Genomic DNA, 26,226 nt, shown 5'->3' with positions numbered 1-26,226 from the left:
TTGGTAGATCAGTGGCTGCTAAATCATCCAGTAGAAGACAAACTACTCTTCTAACTGCAAGGCCTGCAACAGCAACTGCAACCCGGACGATCTGATATCCTTGTGTTGCCGTTGTTTCCACATCATCATAATTAATGTTGTTCCAGGTTCAACATTGCAAGTGACCAATCACCTTCTTGTGACGTCATACTTCTGCGACTTCGAAATACCCGCCTCTGTCTGTCAATCCAGCGCGCCCGCTTCATTGCGAGAAACCGCCGCCTGTCCGCCGAATTTGAAGTCCTTTTAGGATACTTTTCTTTAATAAACGGTAAGCATTATACATATGTTCCTCACTTGGCTTGCTGTTTGTTTACTAGTGATACTTGACGACAGCATTAGCTAACCAGTGTTCTCTAGACCAGTGTTCCCATACTTTTTTGGTGTTTCGTGGCCCGGGGGTTGGGTCAGGCAAACATAAGTCAAGAGAATTTGAACTAAAAGGCCTAGACTAATGGTTGTGTGCTGAATCTATGAATCAAACTATCACCTGGGAACATAATTAACTGGTCCATAGCTGTGAAACTGGACATGAGTTCTTGATTCTATGGAGATTAACAGTAATCCAGAAATTTACAAATTTGTCCCTGGGACATCGTGTAAATGTTGTCCCTGGGACATCGCGTAAATGTCGTCCCTGGGACATCGCGTAAATGTCGTCCCTGGGACATCTCGTAAGTGTCGTCCCTGGGACATCGCGTAAATGTCGTCCCTGGGACATCGCGTAAATGTCGTCCCTGGGACATCGCGTAAATGTCGTTCCTGGGACATCGTGTAAATGTCGTTCCTGGGACATCGCGTAAATGTTGTCCCTGGGACATCGCGTAAATGTCGTCCCTGGGACATCGCGTAAATGTCGTCCCTGGGACATCTCGTAAGTGTCGTCCCTGGGACATCGCGTAAATGTCGTCCCTGGGACATCGCGTAAATGTCGTCCCAGGGACATCTCGTAAATGTCGTCCCTGGGACATCGCGTAAATGTCGTCCCTGGGACATCGCGTAAATGTCGTTCCTGGGACATCGCGTAAATGTCGTCCCTGGGACATCGCGTAAATGTCGTTCCTGGGACATCGTGTAAATGTCGTCCCTGGGACATCGCGTAAATGTCGTCCCTGGGACATCGCGTAAATGTCGTCCCTGGGACATCGCGTAAATGTCGTCCCAGGGACATCTCGTAAATGTCGTCCCTGGGACATCGCGTAAATGTCGTCCCTGGGACATCGCGTAAATGTCGTTCCTGGGACATCGCGTAAATGTCGTTCCTGGGACATCGCGTAAATGTCGTCCCTGGGACATCGCGTAAATGTCGTCCCTGGGACATCGTGTAAATGTCGTCCCTGGGACATCGCGTAAATGTCGTCCCTGGGACATCGCGTAAATGTCGTCCCTGGGACATCGCGTAAATGTTGTCCCTGGAACATCATGTAGAAGTTGCCCTGGGACATCGTGTAGATGTTGTCCCTGGGACATCATGTTAAAGTTGCCAGAGACATACCATATGAAAGTTTAGCTTCTTTTAGCCCCTGTTTGTTTTATATTATTTTATATATATATATTTTTTAATATTATATTTAATATTTACATTGTATTGCAAAAAAAACCAAAACAAGTTAAAATGAATTAATGAATATTGACTAATTAAACCTTCGTTATTTTTCCACCAGAAATGGACGACATAATTAGAAGAAGTGTTCTGAATGACGAAAAAAAAAGAACTGGAAAAGACACACAACTTTGTGTGCATGTGTCACAATGCCAGGAGGACCCATTCAGTGTTGTGTTAGAAAAATTGAACTCATTAACCCTTCATGGACATTATAAATGTTTAAATGTTGCCTCAGGTAAAGACAGGAAAAGAGACTATTACAAATTCAACTGCATCAGAGCTGGGGAAAAAAGTCGAAACAGCTACAGAGCAGTGGGCTGTAAGGCCTATGTTTCATTTAAAGTACTCAAATGTTGGAAAGACCACACAGTCATCGTGCAGCGTACATATGATAAGCATGATGGGCATGATCCTTCGGACCCAAAAGACGCACATTTCAACAATATTTCCAGTGATTTGAGGAGGAAGATTGAGGAACTGCTTTCCCTTGGAACTAAGCCAGCCATCTACTAACTGAATGTCATAAATGGGCCAAAGAACATGGACACAGAGATCTTCACAACAGAGAGCATTTTGTCACACCACGTGACATTGACAGTGTTAGAACCTGCATGATGAGGAAGAAGCACTTTAACTGTGGAGACAGTCAATGTGTACATACCTTACTTAATGGAAAACATCAAGAACATGTTCTCTTCTATCAACCATACACATCTGACCAAGAACTAATGATTGTTTTGCAGACACCTGTAATGAAATCAAACATGGAGAACTATGCAAAACAGTTAGTATTTGTTGACACCACGCACTGCGTTAACCAGTATTCATTTCCCTTATTCACACTTGTTGTAAGAGATGATCATGGGCATGGAGTCCCTGTGGCCTATGCTATTGTCAGCAACGAAAGTCAGAAAACCCTGGAAACTGTTCTTGGAATAGTTTGTGAGCATTTCCCAACTTCCCCGAGGTAAATAATACATTGACAGCTATTAATTTTGAAATAATTCCTTTTCAAAAAAGTTATAACATGCCAGAATCTAATGCTATAGCTGCAGCATGGGCTGCAAAAAACTTTCCTTTCCAGTTGTTAAAGCTATTCCTATAGGCTGTATGCAGTATTTTATATTTATTATTATTAACCTTTATTTAACCAGGAAAAGTCCCATTGAGATTAAAAACCTCTTTTGCAAGGGAGTCCTGGCCAAGAGGCGACAACACGTTGAAATTACAAAGTTACATACATATTATAAATAACAATTACATTTTAAAAACATTTTTCTCTGGCTCTCTCAATCTGGACTTAAAAGCATTTAATGAAATAAGATCTGCTATCTTCCAGTCTTTTTGCATCATGTTCCATGTGAAAGGGGCAGCATAAGTAAAAGCCCTCTTTCCCAGTTCAGTTCTGGCAAATGGAACATTGAGCAATAAAAGATATATCTACTTGTGAGTTGAAATGTTTAATTTGGCATTGAAGTGGTGCTTTGAGATAGCAAAAACATTTTCATACTGTTTAATCTCATTTAGTGTTTTCTTTTTTTCTGTAGAGCATTTATGGTTGACAAAGACTTTGCGGAAATAAATGCTTTGCAGAAGGTTTTTCCAGAGTCAGCTATCCTTCTATGCTGGTACCATGTCTTGCAGGTAAACCACATTGTTTTCTTTTCACGTTGTCTAAGATGCACCTGAAACACATTTTTACAACAGGGTCCTGTTGTTATGATTTGCCTCATTGTGATATTCACCTACTCAGGTTAATGAATATAAAGGGATAAAATGTTGAGTGACTATGTCCATCCATTTAAGACCACAGTGCACTCATCTTCTGGTGGCTGCTTCCCAAAGCTCTTTTTGACATTTAAAAATATGTTTGCCTGGTTGATTTCTGTAATGCACAGGTCCTCTTGTCCAGTGAGTGACAAAGTTATTTTTGGACGTCAGCTTTCTTTTATGCTTTTTGTACAGCTGCTCCTCTGTCTCTCTCTCCAATAATTATAAGTTATTAAATCAGACTAATTAAATACAGTAAAACTAATAAGGGAAGATGAACACACGGGAAATAAAAATAACAGTGTAAACATACCAAAACTCAAAATAAAACAGGAAAGCTACTACAAACCGAGTGTGACACAATTACATTCATATTGAAACATATGTGATAATTTTCTTTCTTTGTAGCATTTTTAAGATATGTGTTAGAACAGTCATTATGCTGTTTGGATTAGGAACCAATCATTTTTGCCAAATAGTTAACACAAACTTAGAACAACAATGAACAATTTTCAAGATTCTGATTTACAGAACAAACAAAAGGTTTCATTATTTAAGAAACAAGATCAAGTTTTTCACACAGGAATGAAATGACAGAATCCAGTGCAGCGGGGCCAAAGGTGTGTGCCAGCAAACTGAAGGTTGAGGAATCAGTCAGCTCATGTTTAAGGTTGTGTTGGATTTTGAGAAGAGTCTGTCTGTTATTAGAAAGTAAGATTAACAATGTTACACCAATAACCCAAATACGGGGAAATGACAAATAATACCAAAAAAGATACAACTTTCATATTGTTTTACTAACTTACTTTGTCATATCAGCACTTGAATGGTCGATGCCTTTACAGACCATGTCTGTTGTGACATCGCAGGCCAATCTTCCGGCAAACCCGAGGGCTAGCTCCCCAGCCTCCTCTTCACTCAGAACACTAAACACTGTTACTTTAGTTTTGGCCTTCTTAGGCCTGTCAAGAATCATTGCGGGCAGTTTGGCTTTACGGCCCTAAAAAAGAAAAAGTGCAAACACCAAAAGAGCAGAGAGAGACACACACACGCGCACAAAGTTAAATGCTTTTGTTTACATGGTGTAATTGTGTATATGTTGCAGCAAATGCACAATTTCCAGCCACATTGTCACTTCATTGATACGAGTAACCCGGATTTATTTCAGGTGACATCAAAATCACGAAATGTATACCTACCCCAATCAAACCTCTGAAAACATGAACTGACATGTTCTCTGCGTTGATTCTGCGCTTGATCTCGTCTTCTGTTATTGTGTAGGTTTTCTTTTTTGAGCTTGGTACAGATAAGCGACCATGCACTCTGTAAACTGTACTAGTTCCTTCTGAATCAGTTTGGAATTCTGCATCTGCATCGATCCTGTCAACATCAGCAGCAGCAGCATTATCTGTACTCAGACTTGTGCCGTATACTTTCTTTTTCTTTGTCTTCAGTCTGTGTACCTTCATCTCTTTCAGTCTGTGTACCTTCATCTCTTTCAGTCTGTGTACCTTCATCTCTTTCCGTCTGTGTACCTTCATCTCTTTCAGTCTGTGTACCTTCATCTCTTTCAGTCTGTGTGCCTTCATCTCTTTCAGTCTGTGTACCTTCATCTCTTTCAGTCTGTGTACCTTCATCTCTTTCAGTCTGTGTGCCTTCATCTCTTTCAGTCTGTGTACCTTCATCTCTTTCAGTCTGTGTGCCTTCATCTCTTTCAGTCTGTGTACCTTCATCTCTTTCAGTCTGTGTGCCTTCATCTCTGACTGTCAGTCCTCCTATCTCACTGTTACTTGTCGGTTTGCTGCAGATGTTCTCTCCCTTAGGAACTTTTCCTTTGTCATTCGCTGCCTGATGCTTTCCCTGATGACATTCTTCACTGGCTACTTCTATTGCTCCTCCTGTATAGCCACCTACTATGCTGCACAACTCCTTTCCCTCTGCTGTGCTGCACTGTGCTGTTACATAACGAAGAATGATATAAACAGCACTATATCAATTTAATTGTGTTGGGAAATCCCCACAATACGACACAGTTATGTCTAAAATAGTTTTGTGTAAAAACTGGATCTTGAAACGTCCACTTTAATTACACAGTCCGGGTGTGCAAAGGCAAAATTACGAAATTTTTTTCACTTTAAACATTTTTGGACATTGTTTAGTTATATTGTGACTTACTCTCACAGAAGATACAGATGCCACAAACAGACTTTGAACAACATGTGCTTGTATGCACCACATTTCTGGCACTGCACCTGTGAATTAAAAAAAAGAAAAAAAAGAAGAAGAAATAAACAAACAAAAAACAAATGAACAAAGTCCATTAAATAAACAATCTATATGGCTAAGGACATGTCATAGTGTACCCGGTCTTTGGCTGCAATCACACACCAGCACTGACTGCACTTCCTAGTTCGATCTGCAAAATATAATTTGTTTAAGTACAAGTTACATTTTCCAATGTTAGAGAAAAAGAAGGCGGCTAATTTTATCTTTACCTATTGAGGAAAATAAGTAGTGGCAAAGTCGGGACCTGAGCTTTGTGATTTCAGTGTTGTACTCCTCCACTTGTGTTTTACCCTCAATGAGAGATTGGGCAAACTAATAATTGACGAAGAAAAAAAAAAAAAAAAAAAAAGAACAAAAAGAATTAGATTAACAAAGAAACGTTTGTTTGTTTTTACCCCCCCCCCCGAGGAAAAAAAAAAAAAAAAAGAACAAAAAGAATTAGATTAACAAAGAAATGTTTGTTTGTTTTTAACCCCCCCGAGGAAAAAAAAAAAAAAAAACAGAGCAACCAAAGCAAAGCATTACTGCTGAAATGGTTCAATCTACAAAAAAAATTGAGATTTTACCATCCTGCCTCTAAGGCTTTAAAAACTGAATAGGCAAAAATGTAAACATTACTTATATAGGTTAAAGCTATAGTTTTCAGTACCATTATGACATGCACTCCACATGAGTTCCCATCCTGTTGATGTGGGTGGCTCACATGTGACAAGGTCCACTCTCCAGCGCAGCCTCTTGCTGAAGCAAATGAGCTGAGAGATCGCAGTTATTACAAATAAAAAGCATATAGAGAAATCAATAACCACGTTCGGTAATGATTTCAATTAAATTAAATATGTTATGTTAAATATGTTAATTAATTACCTCCAGTTTTTCAACACCGCACTTTTTCTGACCTCCGACTCGCCAAATGAATTCATATAGACTATGGTCCTCTAGGGTATGTCACAAAACTGTTTTGTAAAAAGATGGATATGGTAGGCTTGGGCCTTGAGCTTTCCTAATGAGGGACACTGAAAAGTATCATGCACTAGAGAGAGTGCAAAATCTGTGCAACTTACAAACAAGGTCCAGTGGCTGCCGTTTTCCAGACAGGCTCCAATCAATTTCTCATACATCTGAAAGATGTTTTTCTGGAAATAAAAAGAATGTGACAAGTATGTTTTTCTGTCAAGAATGACACTGCAAAACTGCAAAAGCTTGTCAGGTGAGACTTGTGATTAATTCTGCAGATACACAAACATATAGAAAGTGTCATTTTTGGTTTACATTAATTAATTTCTATAGTGTGTACAAAACAAATCAAGACCACAGACTCAACACGCACCACTCAATTTTTGGTGTTCTTTATCAGTTGGCCAAGACAGAAATGTTTTAATCTGTGTGCATTGCTTTTGAGCAAGTCTTTACACAGAAAAGGTTTCAGAAAGGTATTTTTCAGGTTCTTCTGACAAGGCTTCAATTTTGGAAAATGCTGTTTGTTTATAGTGGCAACTTATAAACCCTTTGTGATAAGAACATAGTTACCACAGTCCAAGTCATACCTTCAAAAAGTATGCACTTTGTTACACGATGTCCCAGGAACGACATTTACACGATGTCCCAGGAACGACATTTACGCAATGTCCCAGGAACGACATTTACACGATGTCCCAGGGACGACATTTACGCGATGTCCCAGGGACAACATCTACACGATGTCCCAGGGACAACATCTACACGATGTCCCAGGGACAACAATTACACAATGTCCCAGGGACAACATTTACACGATGTCCCAGGGACAACAATTACACGATGTCCCAGGGACAACATTTAAACGATGTCCCAGGGACAACATTTACACGATGTCCCAGGGACAACATCTACACGATGTCCCAGGGCAAATTCTACATGATGTCCCAGGGACAACATTTACACGATGTCCCAGGGACAACATCTACATGATGTCCCAGGGCAAATTCTACACAATGTCCCAGGGACAACATTTACACGATGTCCCAGGGACAACATCTACACGATGTCCCAGGGACAACATTTACACGATGTCCCAGGGACAACATTTACACGATGTCCCAGGGACAACATCTACACGATGTCCCAGGGCAAATTCTACATGATGTCCCAGGGACAACATTTACACGATGTCCCAGGGACAACATTTACACGATGTCCCAGGGACAACATCTACACGATGTCCCAGGGCAAATTCTACATGATGTCCCTGGGACAACATTTACGCGATGTACCAGGACAAATTTGTAAATTTCTGGATTACTGTTAATCTCCATAGAATCAAGAACTCATGTCCAGTTTCACAGCTATGGACCAGTTAATTATGTTTCCAGGTGATAGTTTGATTCATAGATTCAGCACACAACCATAAGTCTAGGCCTTTTAGTCCAGATTCTCTTCACTTATGTTTGTAAAATGATCAGGGAAGCTACTGCAATTTTGCCTGACCCAACCCCCGGGCCACGAAACACCAAAAAAGTTGGGGAACGCTGGTCTAGAGAACACTGGTTAGCTAATGCTGTCGTCAAGTAGCCTATCGCTAGCAAACAAACAGCAAGCCAAGTGAGGAACATATGTATAATGCTTACCGTTTATTAAAGGAAAGTATCCTAAATTGACTTCAAATTCGGCGGACAGGCTGACACGAGGAAATCAGATCGTCCCGTTCCATCGCGTAAATGTCGTTCCTGGGCCATCGTGTAAATGTCGTTCCTGGGACATCGCGTAAATGTCGTTCCTGGGACATCGCGTAAATGTCGTCCCTGGGACATCGTGTAAATGTCGTTCCTGGGACATTGCGTAAATGTCGTTCCTGGGACATCGTGTAAATGTCGTTCCTGGGACATCGTGTAACAAAGTGCATACTTTTTGAAGGTATGACTTGGACTGTGGTAACTATGTTCTTATCACAAAGGGTTTATAAGTTGCCACTATAAACAAACAGCATTTTCCAAAATTGAAGCCTTGTCAGAAGAACCTGAAAAACACCTTTCTGAAACCTTTTCTGTGTAAAGACTTGTTCAAAAGCAATGCACACAGATTAAAACATTTCTGTCTTGGCCAACTGATAAAGAACACCAAAAATTGAGTGGTGCGTGTTGAGTCTGTGGTCTTGATTTGTTTTGTACACACTATAGAAATTAATTAATGTAAACCAAAAATGACACTTTCTATATGTTTGTGTATCTGCAGAATTAATTACAAGTCTCACCTGACAAGCTTTTGCAGTTTTGCAGTGTCATTCTTGACAGAAAAACATACTTGTCACATTCTTTTTATTTCCAGAAAAACATCTTTCAGATGTATGAGAAATTGATTGGAGCCTGTCTGGAAAACGGCAGCCACTGGACCTTGTTTGTAAGTTGCACAGATTTTGCACTCTCTCTAGTGCATGATACTTTTCAGTGTCCCTCATTAGGAAAGCTCAAGGCCCAAGCCTACCATATCCATCTTTTTACAAAACAATTTTGTGACATACCCTAGAGGACCATAGTCTATATGAATTCATTTGGCGAGTCGGAGGTCAGAAAAAGTGCGGTGTTGAAAAACTGGAGGTAATTAATTAACATATTTAACATAACATATTTAATTTAATTGAAATCATTACCGAACGTGGTTATTGATTTCTCTATATGCTTTTTATTTGTAATAACTGCGATCTCTCAGCTCATTTGCTTCAGCAAGAGGCTGCGCTGGAGAGTGGACCTTGTCACATGTGAGCCACCCACATCAACAGGATGGGAACTCATGTGGAGTGCATGTCATAATGGTACTGAAAACTATAGCTTTAACCTATATAAGTAATGTTTACATTTTTGCCTATTCAGTTTTTAAAGCCTTAGAGGCAGGATGGTAAAATCTCAATTTTTTTTGTAGATTGAACCATTTCAGCAGTAATGCTTTGCTTTGGTTGCTCTGTTTTTTTTTTTTTTTCTCGGGGGGGGGGGGGGGGGGGTAAAAACAAACAAACATTTCTTTGTTAATCTAATTCTTTTTGTTCTTTTTTTTTTTTTTTTTCTTCTTCGTCAATTATTAGTTTGCCCAATCTCTCATTGAGGGTAAAACACAAGTGGAGGAGTACAACACTGAAATCACAAAGCTCAGGTCCCGACTTTGCCACTACTTATTTTCCTCAATAGGTAAAGATAAAATTAGCCGCCTTCTTTTTCTCTAACATTGGAAAATGTAACTTGTACTTAAACAAATTATATTTTGCAGATCGAACTAGGAAGTGCAGTCAGTGCTGGTGTGTGATTGCAGCCAAAGACCGGGTACACTATGACATGTCCTTAGCCATATAGATTGTTTATTTAATGGACTTTGTTCATTTGTTTTTTGTTTGTTTATTTCTTCTTCTTTTTTTTCTTTTTTTTAATTCACAGGTGCAGTGCCAGAAATGTGGTGCATACAAGCACATGTTGTTCAAAGTCTGTTTGTGGCATCTGTATCTTCTGTGAGAGTAAGTCACAATATAACTAAACAATGTCCAAAAATGTTTAAAGTGAAAAAAATTTCGTAATTTTGCCTTTGCACACCAGGACTGTGTAATTAAAGTGGACGTTTCAAGATCCAGTTTTTACACAAAACTATTTTAGACATAACTGTGTCGTATTGTGGGGATTTCTCTTCACAATTAAATTGATATAGTGCTGTTTATATCATTCTTCGTTATGTAACAGCACAGTGCAGCACAGCAGAGGGAAAGGAGTTGTGCAGCATAGTAGGTGACTATACAGGAGGAGCAATAGAAGTAGCCAGTGAAGAATGTCATCAGGGAAAGCATCAGGCAGCGAATGACAAAGGAAAAGTTCCTAAGGGAGAGAACATCTGCAGCAAACCGACAAGTAACAGTGAGATAGGAGGACTGACAGTCAGAGATGAAGGTACACAGACTGAAAGAGATGAAGGCACACAGACTGAAAGAGATGAAGGTACACAGACTGAAAGAGATGAAGGTACACAGACTGAAAGAGATGAAGGTACACAGACTGAAAGAGATGAAGGTACACAGACTGAAAGAGATGAAGGCACACAGACTGAAAGAGATGAAGGTACACAGACTGAAAGAGATGAAGGCACACAGACTGAAAGAGATGAAGGTACACAGACTGAAAGAGATGAAGGTACACAGACTGAAAGAGATGAAGGTACACAGACTGAAAGAGATGAAGGTACACAGACGGAAAGAGATGAAGGTACACAGACTGAAAGAGATGAAGGTACACAGACGGAAAGAGATGAAGGTACACAGACTGAAGACAAAGAAAAAGAAAGTATACGGCACAAGTCTGAGTACAGATAATGCTGCTGCTGCTGATGTTGACAGGATCGATGCAGATACAGAATTCCAAACTGATTCAGAAGGAACTAGTACAGTTTACAGAGTGCATGGTCGCTTATCTGTACCAAGCTCAAAAAAGAAAACCTACACAATAACAGAAGACGAGATCAAGCGCAGAATCAACGCAGAGAACATGTCAGTTCATGTTTTCAGAGGTTTGATTGGGGTAGGTATACATTTCGTGATTTTGATGTCACCTGAAATAAATCCGGGTTACTCGTATCAATGAAGTGACAATGTGGCTGGAAATTGTGCATTTGCTGCAACATATACACAATTACACCATGTAAACAAAAGCATTTAACTTTGTTTGTGCGTGTGTGTCTCTCTCTGCTCTTTTGGTGTTTGCACTTTTTCTTTTTTAGGGCCGCAAAGCCAAACTGCCCACAATGATTCTTGACAGGCCTAAGAAGGCCAAAACTAAAGTAACAGTGTTTAGTGTTCTGAGTGAAGAGGAGGCTGGGGAGCTAGCCCTCGGGTTTGCCGGAAGATTGGCCTGCGATGTCACATGAGACATGGTCTGTAAAGGCATCGACCATTCAAGTGCTGATATGACAAAGTAAGTTAGTAAAACAATATGAAAGTTGTATCTTTTTTGGTATTATTTGTCATTTCCCCGTATTTGTGTGAGGATCTAAACGTATTCTACGCTAGATTCGACACAGCGAACACCATGAGACCGGACAGTGTGCGCACCGCGGATGACGTCAGTGCGCACACTGTGTCTGAGGAGGATGTGCGGAGGTGCTTCAGGAAGGTGAACGCACGCAAAGCTACTGGTCCGGACGGGATTCCCGGCCGCGTCCTCAAGTCATGCGCGGCTCAGCTGGCTGGAGTGTTCACACACATCTTCAACCTTTCCCTCTCTCTGTCTGTAGTCCCAGCCTGCTTCAAAATGGCCACCATCGTCCCTGTACCCAAATCCTCCACCATCTTCTCATTGAACGACTGGCGACCTGTAGCCCTGACCCCCATCGTAAGCAAATGCTTCGAGAAGCTGGTCAGGGACTTCATCTGCTCTGCACTACCCGACTCACTGGACCCTCTACAGTTCGCATACCGCCACAACAGGTCCACTGATGATGCCATAGCCCTGACACTACACACTGCCCTGTCACACCTGGAGAAGAGAGACACGTATGTGAGAATGCTGTTTGTAGATTACAGCTCAGCATTCAATACCATCGTTCCCTCGAAGCTGGACAGGAAACTGCAGGATCTAGGACTGAGCAGCTCCCTCTGCAGCTGGATCCTTAGCTTCCTGTCTGACAGACGCCAGGTGGTCAGACTGGGCAGCATCACCTCATCCCCCATCACACTGAACACTGGTGCTCCACAGGGGTGTGTACTGAGCCCTCTCCTGTACTCACTCTACACCTACGACTGCACAGCCACTAACAACTCCAACATCATTGTGAAGTTTGCGGACGACACTACAGTGGTGGGTCTTATCACCAACGGTGATGAGAGGGCTTACAGGGAGGAGGTCAGCGCCCTGACCCACTGGTGTCAAGACAACCATCTCACCCTCAACGTCGCAAAGACAAAGGAGTTGATAGTGGACTTCCGGAGGTGCAGAGAAGTACACACCCCCATCACCATCAACGGCGCTGCTGTGGAGAGAGTGAGCAGCTTCTGTTTCCTTGGCGTACACCTGGCTGAGGATCTTACGTGGTCAGTACACACAAACAAAACAGTGAAGAAGGCGCAGCAGCGCCTCTTCTTTCTCAGGAGACTGAAAAGATTCGGCATGAGCCCCCGCATCCTCAGGACCTTCTATCACTGTGCCATTGAGAGCATCCTCACTGGATGCATCACCACCTGGTATGGCAACAGCACCGCCTACAACTGCAAAGCTCTCCAGCGAGTAGTGCGGTGCTCTGAACGGATAATTGGAGGTGAGCTTCCCTCCCTCCAAGACATCTACAGGAAGCGCTGCCTGAGGAAAGCGGGGAGGATCATCAAGGACTCCAGTCACCCCAGCCATAAACTGTTCAGACTGCTTCCATCAGGAAGGAGGTTCTGCAGCATCCGGTCCCGTACCAGCAGACTGAGAGACAGCTTCTTCCATCAGGCCATCAGACTGCAGAACACGTCATAGACACCTCAGCTTCACTACTGGAACTTTAACATTATGCACTCCATACTGTACAGTAATGCCACTGTTTTGCACATGTCTCACTCTGTATATTTTTATATATTTTATTTATTGTTTACTCTATTTAATTTGTAAAATATGTGTACACACACACACACACACACACACACACACACACACACACACACACACGTAGAAAAATATTTGGTATACACATCCAGAAATGCATATACTATTATATATTGTACATATATTTATTAGTTTCAGATGTAGCCATTCTTGTATTTTGCTTGTTTACATTATTGTATTTTGCACAACTCTGTTGCTTGTGAAGCTCGCACACAAGAATTTCACTCACATGTGCTGTACCAATGTACCTGCACATGTGATGTGACAATAAAAGTGATTTGATTTGATTTGTGATTTAATCCTTTATTTATAATACATAGCAATATAAAAATAGTAACATATGAAAATATTACAATGGGCACAGATGAGTTTGTATCAAAAACAGCAACCAAGCCAAAGTAATGAATAACACACATAAATAACAACTGCTTGAGAGAGCAAACAATTTCTTTTCATCTGTTCCTTGGCAGAAAGTTAAGACAGCTTTAGTTTCAATAAACAGAAGTAATGGATGCAGTCCCTTTGAAATGTCACACAAAAGTCTACTTGTGCATATACTTAGCTTTAACTCTTCTCTTTTTTGTTTTGTATTCCAAAAGGTTTTCATTTTCTCCAGAGGATGTCTCTCTTTCAGTGGTTATCGACTGTTCACATTCATTTTCAGACTGTTGGAATGTCGATGCTGGCCGAACGTTTCTTGCTAGAATGCAATGGCCTAATTTTGCGTGCATTATCTGTCGTCTTTATTTCGTACTGGCATATACTTTTGCCTACTTGTTTTGTTTTTAAGACATTTGTATGCAGTTCATCTATCATTGCAGTAATGCCCTCTGGAATGAATGCCCACTGTTTAACTGTGTCTAAAACAGCATTTAGTTTTCCAACTGCACCTTCTGTGCATTTTTTGTCTGTGCTTTCAACTACAGGAGTGTCATCCAAAGTTGATAGAGGACTTTTCAGAGAGTTTTTCATTTGTTTAAAATGGCTACAAGCCACCTTCAGGCAAGCACATGTGTTATAGTGAGAGAACGTACAACAAGTGCACTGAAGTGTTTCAGCCGATGCAAAAAACCACAGATTTCCAAACAAACTTGGCATTTTTATCACTTTCAAGTCCTCACAGTGTACAAAGTAATGCCTTTCTTTCACTGCAATTCTTCAAATTCAAATTCAAATTTTTTATTTGTCACGTACACAGTCATACACAGTACGATATGTAGTGAAATGCTTGGACAACTGCTCGTGACCTAAAGAGAACAAAAAAGGAAAAGGCTATGAATAAGATAGGAAATAAATATGAAAAATTAAAAAGGGTAAATTTAACTAGGAAGGAATAAAATATAAATTAAGGTTAAAAATGAAATAACTGTACAACACAAATTAGAATGAAGGGTAAATTTAACTGGGAAGAATAAGATAAAGATAAATATATAAATTAAAGTTGAAAATAAAATAACTGTACAACAAAATACACAATACACAATATAGAACTATATAAGAATGTATGAAGAAATATAAATAAATATATACACAATAACAGCAGCTGTACAAGTATTAACTGGAAATGAAGAATATAGTGACCAGTGTTGTGCAAAACCAAAGTCCAGAAAGTCCAGTGTGTGTGTAAGAACCATATGTGTGGGTCAGTACTGTGTGGTGGTGTGATTGAGAGACCGTATCGCCTGCGGGAAGAAGCTCCTCCTCAGTCTCTCTGTGTTGGTCTTCAGGGAGTGGAATCGCTTTCCTGACCTCAGCAGAGAGAACAGTCTGTTGTTGGGATGGCTGAGGTCCTTCACGATCTTCCTGGCCTTGGTCCAGCACCGCCTGCTGTAGATTGAGTGCAGGTCAGGGAGCTCGGAGCGGATGGTGCGCTCAGCTGACCGCACAACCCTCTGTAGAGCTCGTCTGTCCTGCATGGTGCTGTTCCCGAACCAGGTTAAGATGTTTCCCGCCAGGATGCTCTCTATGGTGCACGAGTAAAAGTTCCTGAGCACCTTGGAGGGCAGTTGGAAGTCTCTCAAGCGTCTGAGGTGGTAGAGACGCTGTCGGGCCTTTTTCACCACGGTGTTGATGTGACAGGACCATGACAGGTCCTGCGTGATGTGAACTCCGAGGTATTTGAAGCTGTCCACTCTCTCCACTGGGCACTCGTTGATGACGGGGGTCTGGTAGTTCCTCTCCTGCTTAGTGCTGAAGTCCACTATCAGCTCCTTTGTCTTACTGACGTTTAGAAGGAGGTTGTTCCTCTGGCACCAGTTCTCCAGATTCCTAATCTCCTTCAGGTAGGCCGTCTCGTTGTTATCAGAGATCAGGCCCACCACGACGGTGTCGTCAGCAAACTTGATGATGGTGGTGGGCCACTGTGTGGCCACTACCAGTGGCCACTACTTGCCAAGGTAGAAATGTCTGTTTCCATGTTTGGGTAGATGTCATTGTCAACCTCTGCTAATTTTGCAAGTAACACTAGATGCTTGCAAAGAAGTCCTCGTAAGCCATATGTACAGTTGCAGTAGGACTCAACAGGGCAGACATCATACACCATGTCTTCTCTAGACTCAGATGGGACTTGATATGCATTAACTCCATGGCTGTTCTTGACTGTAATTTTAAGAGCCCAACCACTTTCCATCAGTCTTGAAGCAGAGTCTGAAACTTGAGACAAGGTGTCAGCAAACCTGTTTTTCATGCGGCCCACATCTTGCAGGCTTTTTATGACTGAGAAGTAGTCGTCGGCCTTCCCTAGGAGCACTTCAATCAGATCATCCAGACGCCTATTCTTGTAGCCAGATAAAAACTGGTATTTCAGGCGGTGGAAAAATCTGAAAAAAAGTTTCAATTAGATCATCCAGACATTTAAACGATGTCCCAGGGACAACATTTACACGATGTCCCAGGGACAACATTTACACGATGTCCCAGGGACAACATTTACACGATGTCCCTGGGACAAATTCTACGTTAGGCCTTTTAGTTCAAATTCTCTTGACTTATGTTTGTAAAATGATCAGGGAAGCTACTGCAATTTTGCCTGACATTGTTATGACAGCTATATTCACCTGTACTTTCATAATAAATCATAATACATTGACACGCAATTCTCTGTCTGGAGAACACTGGTTCACAAGTAGCCTATCACTAGCAAACAAACAGCTATCCATTTCAAGGAAAACATATGTATTATGCTTACCGTTTATTAAAGAAAAGTATCTTGAGAGGAATTGAAATTGCTGGATCGGCGGACAAAAGGCGGTTTCTCGAAGAACATTTGTTTTTTTAAGGCGGGTATTTTTCGAAGTCGCAAAAGTATGACGTCACAAGAAGGTGATTGGTTACTTGTAATGTGGACCCTGGAACAACATTAATTATGATGATGTGGGAACAACGCCAACACGAGGATATCAGATCGTCCATTAAGACATAGTGACTGAGAAAGGAAAAACTCAATGCATCATGGGAATCCCCGGCAGCCTATGTCTATTGCAGCATAACTAAGGGAGGATTCAGGGTCACCTGGTCCAGCCCTAACTATATGCTTTAGCAAAAAGGAAAGTTTGAAGCCTAATCTTGAAAGTAGAGATAGTGTCTGTCTCCTGAATCCAAACTGGAAGCTGGTTCCACAGAAGAGGGGCCTGAAAACTGAAGGCTCTGCCTCCCATTCTACTTTTAAATACTCTAGGAACAACAAGTAGGCCTGCAGAGCGAGAGCGGAGTGCTCTAATAGGGTGATATGGTACTACAAGGTCATTAAGATAAGATGGGGCCTGATTATTTAAGACCTTGTATGTGAGGAGCAGGATTTTGAATTCTGGATTTAACAGGAAGCCAAAACAGGAGAAATCTGCTCTCTCTTTCTAGTCCCTGTCAGGACTCTTGCTGCAGCATTTTGGATCAGCTGAAGGCTTTTCAGGGAGTTTTTAGGACTTCCTGATAATAATGAATTACAGTCGTCCAGCCTGGAAGTAATAAATGCATGAACTAGTTTTTCAGCATCACTCTGAGACAGGATATTTCTAACTTTAGAGATGTTGCACAAATGGAAGAACGCAGTCTTACATATTTGTTTAATATGTGCGTTGAAGGACATGTCCTGGTCAAAAATGACTCCAAGGTTCCTCACAGTGTTACTGGAGGCCAAGGTAATGTCATCCAGAGTAAGAATCTGCTTAGATACCATATTTCTAAGCTTTTCAGGGCCGAGTACAATAACCTCAGTTTGATCTGAATTAAGAAGCAGAAAGTTAGCGGCCATCCAGGTCTTTATGTCTTTAAGACATTCCTGCAGTTTAACTAATTGGTGTGTGTTATCTGGCTTCATGGACAGATAGAGCTGGGTGTCATCTGCATAGCAGTGTAAATGTATGCTATGTCTTCTAATGATGCTGCCTAAGGGAAGCATGTATAATGTAAACAGAATTGGTCCTAGCACTGAACCCTGTGGAACTCCATAATTAACCTCAGTGTGTGAAGAGGACTCTCCATTTAAATGCACAAACTGGAGTCTATTAGATAGATATGATACAAACCACTGCAGTGCAGTACCTGTAATACCTACAGCATGTTCTAATCGCTCTAATAGGATATTATGGTCGACAGTATCGAACGCTGCACTGAGGTCTAGCAGGACAAGCACAGAGATGAGTCCACTGTCAGAGGCCATAAGAAGATCATTTGTAACCTTCACTAAAGCTGTTTCTGTGCTGTGATGAGCTCTGAAACCTGACTGAAACTCTTCAAATAAGCCTCTGCAGATGATCTGTTAGCTGTTTGACAACTACTTGTCACGGTTCTGGGTCCGTTGGACCCAGTATTTTGAGTTTATTATGTTTTGATTTAAGTTTGCATCAGGGATTGTTTTCTTGTTCTCTTGTTGTGTTAATGATGATGTTTATTATTGGAGTTCCATGTTTCTGTTTATTTGGGTTTAAGATGTGGGTTTAGTTTCATGTGTCATTTTCTGTCTCTTTATGTCGAGCCGGCGTCTTAGTGTGATGTTTTATTGTGAAGGTCTGCGTCTCATGTGAGTGTGTTCAGTTTTACCTCTGTCTCGTCTTGTTGATTATTCCCACCTGTGTCCACCACCTGTGTGTAATTCCCGTGTTTCTCTGTGTGTATTTAAGTCGTGTCCTCCGTCATTGTAGTTGCTGGTCCGTCTGTGTATCTACCATGTCTCACCCGTGTGTTCTCCTGATGTCCATCGTCATTCTCCTCTGCTCGTTCTCATTCAGGTTTGTGCTTTGTAGTTTAGTTGTTTTCCAGTCTAGTTTAGTTCGTGCTCCGTTTGCTGTTTGTCCATATTTATTTCGTGCTCAATAAAACACCTTCACACCCTCACGACTGCCTGCGCTTGAATCCTCCCTCATTTATCTTTCAAGGATGTTTGATATAAAGGAAGGTTGGAGATTGGCCTATAATTAGCTAAGACTGCTGGGTCTAGAGATGCTTTTTGAGTAAAGGTTTAACTACAGCCAGCTTGAAGGCCTGTGGTACATAGCCGATCATTAGAGATAGGTTGATCATATTTAAGATCGAAGCATTAATTAATGGCAGGACTTCTTTGAGCAGTTTTGTAGGAATGGGGTCTAAAAGACACGTTGATGGTTTGGAGGAAGTAATTATTATAATAATAATAATGGATTGGATTGATATAGCGCTTTTCAAGGCACCCAAAGCGCTTTACAATGCCACTATTCATTCACTCTCACATTCACACACTGGTGAAGTTATTGAAGTTAACTCAGAAAGATCAATTGGAGAAAAAGAGTCTAACTTAACATCAATGGTACTAAGAGTAGCTGTAGATAATATTACATCTGTGGGATGATTACTGGTCATTTTTTCTCTAATGATAAAAACTTTATTTGTGAAGAAGTTCATGAAGTCATTACTAGTTAACGTTAAAGGGATGGTTGGCTCAACAGAGCTCTGACTGTTTGTCAGCCTGGCTACAGAGCTGAAGAGAAACCTGGGGTTGTTCTTATTTTCTTCAATCAGTGATGAATAGTAAGATGTTCTGGCTTTGCGGAGGGCTTTCTTATAAAGCAGCAAACTATTTCTCCAGGCTAAATGATGATCCTCTAAATTAAATTAAATGCAACACATAACAATGTTACAAATATATTCAAACAAATACATTTTTCAATGCATAACTCATTTGGGAACTGATCTTTCTAGAAGTGAAAACAGTCTGTCCATCCTCTCCCTGCTCTCCTCTCCTCAGCCTCTCTTTGCTGCCTCATGTCCTCTCTGATGAAGTCTAGCAGCTCATCATCTCTTTTCCTCTTCCTCCCTGTCGTAGGTGGCTGATCCTCTTCGTCGTCGCTGTCGTTTTGGTCACCCACTGCTGCGCTTGGCCCTGGGGTGCCCTCCGGGAGAGAGGACATTAGGACAGGAGGCTTAATGGAAGGTCTCTGTCCTATCACCTCATCCATGTGGGCAAACCAGGGCCAAGTAGCAGCAGTGGGCTTCCCACTGACCCCCTCTCCTGAGCCTGGATACTTGCAATCCTAAAGGCAGAGGAAATAAAAAATGGCAGCAGGCAAATAAAAACACCACAACAACTCTCAGTAATTGCACATTTATTAACTTGTGTTCTTAAGAATCAGCTTCTTGATAACACACATACGTACTTTGTATTTTTAAAAGTTATCCCACGTCTTCTGGACTGCAAGGGGGTGACTTCCCCTGCAGGCCCATCTTCTCCAGAATTGTCCTGATCACACACAACGAATAAGAGAAGAAAGGAAACCATGGCAACTATGTTAATCCCTAAATCCAAAAGAACACCAGAGGAACACCGTCTGGACGCTGCAAGCTAGTTTAGGGTTATTTGAATTAAAAACAAAAATGTCTATGCAGCTGCCCAAAGCTTAACAACACAAGCGCTATGACAATTTAACTTTTGTACGGCCAGATTTTCATATACTTACATTTGAAAGTGTTTTCCCGGTTCACCACCATCGTTTTCAGAAAACAATCTCCTGTGTGGCCCGCAATGAATCCTGGGATATGGTAAGACACGGAGGATACATCGGACCCATCCTTAAAATTTGGGGAAAAGTAGGACGCATTTGTCGCCACATTTTGAGCACTTTTTGAATTCGGACAGCCTTCGTCGCGTCGCTGGGACATCATTGCCTCAAAATGCGTCCTTCGGAACATCCTTCCCCTGAATTCGGACACACCCATTGCTCAACAGGGGTTATGGCAGCTGTGTACCGGGACCTGCGTTTTGTCGGTGATATAACAGCTCAAGCGGGTCTATCACACACTTCACAGTGAGACTGGGCTGGGCAGACATCTCTGAAATCATCGAAGCACTTTTGCAAACAGGCTCTATCTTGACAAACCCACCAGAAATCTGAAGATAAACCACTACATTCTCAGCTAAAAGAATATTCAAAGCGTTTTTGGTGACACACAAACAGGGTATTTCAAAGTACAGTTCAGTTAGTTTCTACATGTCCGTTGTTGGCACTGAGAAACACCCACTAAAAGAATGGCCACCAGGGCAAAGCAATGGCTTTGACTCCATCAGCGTTAACCCCGCCCCCTGACTTTGATGCGTGAGGATGACAGATAAAATAAACTCATGAACACAGCCACAGGGCCCGAATTAATTAATTAATTAATTAATTAAATGTGTCAATAATTAATTAGTTTTGTCATTCCTGGCCGTCCATAGAGAGAAAGCACTTAAAGCAGCGGTCCCCAACCTTTTTTGCGCTGCGGACCAGTTTATGCCTGACAATATTTTCACGTACCGGCCTTTAAGGTGTCACGGATAAATACAACAAAATAAAACTAGTACCGGTACAGAAAAAATGATTTATTCATGACACACGTGAAAAGACCCAGGAAAACCAAGTTAACGATAAAAACGATAACAAAATAACGCTGAAAACCAATAAGAACCCTGAAAACCAGACATTTCACACCTGAGCCTCAACTCTCGTGGCCCGGTACCAAACGACTCACGGACCGGTACCGGTCCGAGGCCCGGGGGTTGGGGACCGCTGACTTAAAGCATAGAAGAGAGTGCTTGTGTCAATGGGCAAATGCTGCATGTTGTATAAAGCACTTTGAGTGTTTCAGGCGTGTATGAAAGTGCTTTAGAAGAATCAGTGCATTATCATTTAGTAGCAGCTGAGTGTGACTGATGTGTAATGTCTTCTCGGGCTGTTTAAATGAAATTGGAACAGGTCAGTTTTGCAATAACAGCTCCTTTTTTCAGCATCTACATTTATGACAAAGGTTAACAAAGTGGAATGATTAACTGTTGCTGTCAAACAAGGTGTGTCTCAATTCATGGTCTATGTAGGCCGGGTCCTTCGAAGGCTGGAAGTGACAGTCTTATCTTCATCCACTGCTCAGGTTGCCTAGCAGCCACGATACTAGCCACTAGACACGTTTTATACGGCATTGTTTGACAGGAATGGAAGTGAAAATTTGTTGTTTTTGTTTGTTTTTTACTTAAATGTTTTTTAGTTTATTGAGTATCTGAGGCTGAGAGACTGAAAACATGATTGTTGGGCTACATTTCTGTATCCAGTAACAGTAATTTTAAGATTAACTGGTAAATAACGTATTTATTATTAATGATTATTGTTGATTGTTGATAGGGCGATCGTGGCTCAAGAGTTGGGAGTTCGCCTTGTAATCGGAAGGTTGCCGGTTCGAGCCCCGGCTTGGACAGTCTCGGTCGTTGTGTCCTTGGGCAAGACACTTCACCCGTTGCCTACTGGTGGTGGTCAGAGGGCCCGGTGGCGCCAGTGTCCGGCAGCCTCGCCTCTGTCAGTGCTCTCCAGGGTGGCTGTGGCTACAATGTAGCTGCCATCACCAGTGTTTGTGTGTGTGAATGGATATGTAAAGCGCTTTGGGGTCCTTAGGGACTAGTAAAGCGCTATATAAATACAGGCCATTTACCATTTGATTAATATTAATAAATGAAATGTATTTTATTACAAATTTGCAGTTGTGAACTTGAACTCTGTTTCAAATAATTAGCTTCAGTAAAGATTCAAGTTGCATTTATTTATATTTCCTATCACTTACTCTTCATCTCAAAGACAAGTATCTTTCAGACGTATTGTATATAAAAGAGACAAATATTGTTACGAGCTGTGATTGGCTCTTCGTTTTTGATAGAATAAAGAGTAGACCGATATCTTTAATATTCGTTTATTGGGTGAGAACATTATGCCATATCATAACTGCTTTAAGTCAAATAGAATAGATGAAAAATGAGCTATGAACAGACTGACTTCTGCTAAATGGGTCAAACTGGGCAGACAGCACATCGTATTTTATAAGGATGTTAACAATATAGATCAACTTACTTCAAAATATGTAAAGCATATACACATCTACAGCAATATTATGCAACAACACAGCGATACTATCAATCCAAAATACTCCATGTTTCATATAACCGAAGAAAACACACTGACTTTCATTTTAAGGTACACTCTGGATACAAACATCAAGTTTCTGTATACAGAACTTTTTACTGGAAGTACACGAGTACTTTCCCCCACACTGAAAACACTTGAATGATAAAAGTATTTTAACATTACCCAATAAGACCCGAACTCCTTCATGGCATGTATTTTTTATTTTTCTTTGCTATTTGGGTTGATTGGGACCTGATGAATTTGAAAACAAAGAATTACCAGATTTTTTTATTTTTTATTTTTATCTAATTTTTGTTTCTGAGTGAAGGAAACGGTTTCCAAGGCCTAATCCGTGGATCGACTTCCTTCGAGGCGTGGACGTCTATCAGCAGAGAATGTCCCTTAGTCTGTAACACAGTCAAATATATTCTCAAGTAATATTCAAGCATGCCATTCAGCGTGTTAGTACGAGCTCGGGAGCAGCTTGGGAGAACAAGAAAACAGAGACTGCTTCAGGTTGTCTTCCCAAATTGACTCAACTTTATTCACAAGTATAACAGTTTATATAGAGGGTAAAATTCATGAGACAGCAGATTATCAGTTTAAACCAGTACAGACCAAGATAAGGCAGCGTCTTCCTGCCCTTGGGTGAAGAAGCATCCTTTGTGTAGTTTATCAATTCAGCTACAATTGTGATTATCTCAGCGACATATTTTCAAGGCACAAAACAAAGAGTTCTTACATTAGTGAAATCTGAAACAAACCATCTGGCCTCAACAGGCGTCTCCTAAAAGATTAAGAAACTAATGTAGCTGAGGGAGTGATCTCTGTGGTATTTCAACCTTGTACCAGCCTGTGATTCTCACACATCAATTCTTGGGTCAAAGAGAAAAATAACTAAAACAAAGGGGCCTTATTGAATGACAGAGTTTTCCTGCATAATGTCACTATAAAACAATATCCAGTAAATGCTCCCATGGTACTAAAATACCTAACACTGAGAAACATGAGATCCACATTTGAAGACATTCATTTAAAATTTTGATAGTCACGAAGCGCGACCAGTTCTTTAAATTCGGGAAAAGGAGGAAGCACACCTCGGTATTCACCACTCATCCAACGTGTGAAACCTGCTGTGAGGACAATTAAAGTGTGGCCAGAGGGGACAGACGCAGTGCTCCAGGACAGATTTAAAAACACAGACTGGAATATGTTCACCCACACAGACCTGGACCAGTACGCCTCATCTGTACTGGATTACATCTCCAAAACCACAGACAGTGTCACCACCCAGAAACGGATCACCATGTACCCCAACCAGAAGCCTTGGATGAACCGGGATGTTCGTCTCCTCCTGAAGGCCCGCAACACCGCCTTTAGGTCAGGAGATGCACACGCCTACAGCACAGCCAGGGCTAATCTAAAGAAGGGCATCAAAAAAGCCAAACGCCATTACAAAAAGAAGGTAGAAGAACACTTCTCCAACTCCAACCCCCGACGCATGTGGCAAGGACTCCAGACCATTACAGACTACAGGACCACCAAACCCTCCCCCGCATCCTCTGATGTCTCCTTCCTCAACGAGCTCAACAACTTTTATGCTCGTTTTGAGCGAGGGAACCCCACAACCACAACCAAAGCAGACGTGACGCCAGACCACCAACCTCTGACTCTCTCCCCCACCGATGTAGGAGCGGTGCTGAGCAGGATCAATGTCCACAAGGCTGCAGGCCCTGATGGCATCCCCGGGCGTGTTCTCAGAGCGTGTTCTGGGGAGCTTGCAGGAGTGCTCACAGACATATTCAATCTGTCCTTGGCCCACGCTGTGGTACCGGCCTGCTTCAAATCCACCTCCATCGTCCCGATACCCAAAAACTCCAACCCATCTTGCCTCAATGATTACCGCCCAGTAGCACTCACCCCCATCATCACTAAGTGCTTAGAGCGACTGGTCCTAGCACACTTCAAATCCTGTCTCCCCCCCACCCTGGACCCCCACCAATTCGCATACCGCCGGAACAGGAGCACAGAGGATGCAGTCTCCATCGCACTGCACTCTGTCGTCTCACACCTGGACAACAACAACACCTACGCCAGAATGCTGTTTATAGACTTCAGTTCAGCATTCAATACAATCCACCCCTGACAACTCATCAGGAAACTGACAGACCTGGGTATCAGTTCCCTCATCTGCAAATGGTTACTGGACTTCCTGACCAACCGCCCCCAACATGTCCGGCTGGATAACCGCTGCTCATCTACCATCACAATGAACACCGGTGTACCACAAGGCTGTGTGATGAGCCCTTTCCTCTACTCCCTCTTCACCCACGACTGCAGACCTGCTGATGGTTCCAACACCATCATTAAGTTTGCAGATGACACCACGGTGATTGGCCTCATCAGTGACAACGATGAGGCCGCCTACAGGGAGGAGGTGGATCGTCTGGCTGAGTGGTGCGACAGAAACAACCTGCTGCTTAACACCGAGAAGACCAAGGAGCTCATCGTGGACTACAGGAGGAATGCTGACCCACATCCACCCATCCACATTAAGGGGACGGCTGTGGAGCGTGTGAGCAGCTTCAAGTTCCTGGGAGTCCACATCTCCGAGGATCTCACCTGGACGACCAACTGCTCCAAGCTGGTCAAGAAGGCTCACCAGCGCCTCTTCTTCTTGAGGACTCTGAGGAAGAACCACCTGTCCTCAGACATCCTGGTGAACTTCTATCGCTGCACCATCGAGAGCATCCTGACCAACTGTATAACAGTCTGGTACGGGAACTGCTCTGCCTCGGACCGGAAGGCGTTGCAGAGGGTCGTGAAAACTGCCCAGCGCATCGCCGGAGCACCACTTCCTGCCATAAAAGACATCTACAGGAAGCGGTGTCTGAAAAGGGCTGGGAAAATCATCAAAGACCCCAGTCACCCATCACATGGACTCTTCACCCTCCTGCCCTCTGGGAGGCGCCACAGGAGCCTCCGGACTAAGACCACCAGGTACCGGAACAGCTTCTTCCCCACAGCTGTCAGACTCCTGAACTCTGCCTCCTGACATCTGACCCACGTTAAACTCATGGACTGAACATACACACACCCACAATGGACAACTGTACCCTCAAACACACAATAATAACATGGAGTGAACCACCACTCACAACCACTAGCACTTTATATAGCCTCTGTAGAAACTATCTACACCCTCACTTATCTTAACTGCACTACTGTATAGCTCTGTGTAAATAATCATTCTGTACATTCGATAATTTTTAATCCTACAACTGTTTACAACTTGCATAGTTCCCATTTCTGTATAGCTGTATATCCCAGATTCTGTAAAGTTATTTATTTCATATTCTGTATAGTTTTTCATATTTATATCCTGTTCATAGCCTGTACATAGCTTGTACTCACTACAGCCTGTACATACTTATAGTTATAGAATATTCACAACATACTTCATACCGTGTACATTATAACATACCATAATAGACCCATTTCTGTAATATACTCACATATCTATATTATTGCTAATATATATTGTAATATATCT

General features: G+C 42.0%; 3 long non-coding RNA genes across 6 annotated transcripts; 2 read left to right on the top strand and 1 right to left on the bottom strand.

Moving 5' to 3' along the window:
- The first annotated feature begins 228 nt into the window (after window positions 1–228).
- LOC143421020 (uncharacterized) lies at window positions 229–3,626 on the top strand. Its single transcript, XR_013100738.1, has 3 exons — window positions 229–310; window positions 1,704–2,612; window positions 3,193–3,626. It is a non-coding gene; the product is annotated as an uncharacterized LOC143421020 (long non-coding RNA).
- A 1,983-nt stretch (window positions 3,627–5,609) lies between these two features.
- LOC106675115 (uncharacterized) lies at window positions 5,610–7,267 on the bottom strand. Of its 4 annotated transcripts, XR_003024701.2 has the most exons (7): window positions 7,246–7,267; window positions 6,763–6,834; window positions 6,566–6,654; window positions 6,351–6,453; window positions 5,911–6,013; window positions 5,779–5,831; window positions 5,610–5,667 (listed from the first exon to the last, which is right to left on the bottom strand). It is a non-coding gene; the product is annotated as an uncharacterized LOC106675115 (long non-coding RNA). The 4 variants fall into 4 exon arrangements; XR_013100736.1 differs by having other exon boundaries at window positions 6,566–6,834; XR_013100737.1 differs by lacking the exon at window positions 7,246–7,267 and having other exon boundaries at window positions 6,763–6,902.
- A 1,937-nt stretch (window positions 7,268–9,204) lies between these two features.
- On the top strand, window positions 9,205–10,587 carry LOC143420913 (uncharacterized). The gene is made up of 5 exons (XR_013100668.1): window positions 9,205–9,270; window positions 9,383–9,485; window positions 9,753–9,855; window positions 9,935–9,987; window positions 10,099–10,587. It is a non-coding gene; the product is annotated as an uncharacterized LOC143420913 (long non-coding RNA).
- The last annotated feature ends 15,639 nt before the right edge of the window (window positions 10,588–26,226 follow it).

The sequence above is a fragment of the Maylandia zebra genome, linkage group LG11, assembly GCF_041146795.1.
Source record: "Maylandia zebra isolate NMK-2024a linkage group LG11, Mzebra_GT3a, whole genome shotgun sequence".
Taxonomy (NCBI): Eukaryota; Metazoa; Chordata; class Actinopteri; order Cichliformes; family Cichlidae; genus Maylandia; species Maylandia zebra.
The sequence above is the reverse complement of the archived record's forward strand: the minus strand, read 5'-3'. Positions and strand labels throughout refer to the sequence as shown.